Below are 1702 nucleotides of genomic sequence, written 5' to 3' on the forward strand. Positions count from 1 at the left end.
CTTAAGTAGGTAAATAACTGGTGTTGAGAGGATCAAGAGAGAATAGCCAGGGGGCGAATTAGATCATGCATATTAACAGCATTAATCCTGTTTGGCCTCAGGAAAGCACTGAAAATCCCCTTACCCTGGTTCACCCCTCCCCCGTGGGGGACGAGCCAATAGACTTTGGTGGGCGTGGTTAATAAGTGGAGCCTTCTAATGGAGTATATATACCAGGGTCAGGTTAGGGCTCATGCAGTCCTGTGCCACGCTGTGTAGAGAGATCCTTGTGGGAGATTCAGCTTTCCCTTTTGGCGTTTCAGAACAGAGAAGAGCCGTCTGCTGCTGGGTCAGGTCATGGCTCCTGCAGTCCTGTGCCAGACTGTCTAGAGAGAGCCTTGTGGGAGGTTCTCCTTTCACTTTGGGCGCTACAAACCGGACAAGCCGGACAAGAGCCGTCTGCTTCTGCCTTCTCTTCCCAGCCCTCGTCGGCGGCAGCGCCATGAACAAGAAGAAGAAGCCGTTCCTGGGCATGCCCACGCCTCTCGGCTACGTGCCGGGGCTGGGCCGAGGCGCCACTGGCTTCACCACCCAGTCAGACATCGGGCCTGCCCGGGATGCCAACGATCCTGTGGATGACCGCCACGCGCCGCCGGGCAAGAGGACCGTCGGGGACCAGATGAAGAAGAGCCAGGCTGCGCATGACGATGATGAGGATCTGAATGACACCAACTATGACGAGTTTAATGGCCATGCAGGGAGCCTCTTCTCAAGTGGGCCCTACGAAAAGGATGACGAGGAAGCGGATGCTATTTATGCAGCTCTGGATGAAAGGATGGACGAAAGAAGAAAAGAAAGAAGGGAGCAAAGGGAGAAAGAAGAAATTGAAAAGTACCGTATGGAATGCCCCAAAATCCAACAACAGTTCTCAGATCTCAAAAGGAAGTTGGCAGAAGTCACAAAGGAAGAGTGGCTGAGCATCCCTGAGGTTGGTGACACCAGGAACAAACGCCAGCGGAACCCACGCTACGAGAAACTGACCCCTGTTCCCGACATCTTCTTCGCCAAAGACTGGAGAGACTCATACATCTTACCCCTCCCGGCAAACTCAATTTGGAGGTCTTAACACACCCTATCCTGGTGGACTGAACACTCCATACCCAGGTGGAATGACACCTGGATTGATGACACCTGGCACAGGTGAGCTAGACATGAGGAAGATTGGCCAAGCAAGGAACACGCTGATGGACATGAGGCTGAGCCAGGTGTCTGACTCTGTGAGTGGGCAGACTGTAGTCGACCCCAAAGGCTATCTGACAGATTTAAATTCCATGATCCCTACCCATGGAGGGGACATCAATGACATCAAAAAGGCACGACTGCTCCTCAAGTCTGTTCGGGAGACAAACCCGCACCACCCACCAGCCTGGATTGCATCTGCCCGCCTGGAAGAAGTCACCGGGAAGCTGCAAGTCGCTCGAAACCTTATCATGAAGGGGACGGAGATGTGCCCCAAGAGTGAAGATGTCTGGTTGGAAGCAGCCAGGTTGCAACCTGGGGACACTGCCAAGGCCGTGGTGGCCCAAGCTGTCCGTCACCTCCCACAGTCTGTTAGGATTTACATCAGAGCAGCAGAGCTGGAAACAGACATTCGTGCCAAAAAGCGGGTTCTTCGGAAAGCCCTGGAGCATGTACCCAATTCTGTTCGCTTATGGAAGGCAGC

General features: G+C 53.7%; 1 pseudogene; it reads left to right on the forward strand.

Annotated features, from left to right (window-relative positions):
* The first annotated feature begins 454 nt into the window (after positions 1–454).
* LOC102257311 overlaps positions 455–1702 on the forward strand; it is a 5655-nt pseudogene continuing 4407 nt past the window's right edge.

The sequence above is a fragment of the Myotis brandtii genome, unplaced genomic scaffold, assembly GCF_000412655.1.
Source record: "Myotis brandtii unplaced genomic scaffold, ASM41265v1 scaffold300, whole genome shotgun sequence".
NCBI classification, from domain to species: Eukaryota; Metazoa; Chordata; class Mammalia; order Chiroptera; family Vespertilionidae; genus Myotis; species Myotis brandtii.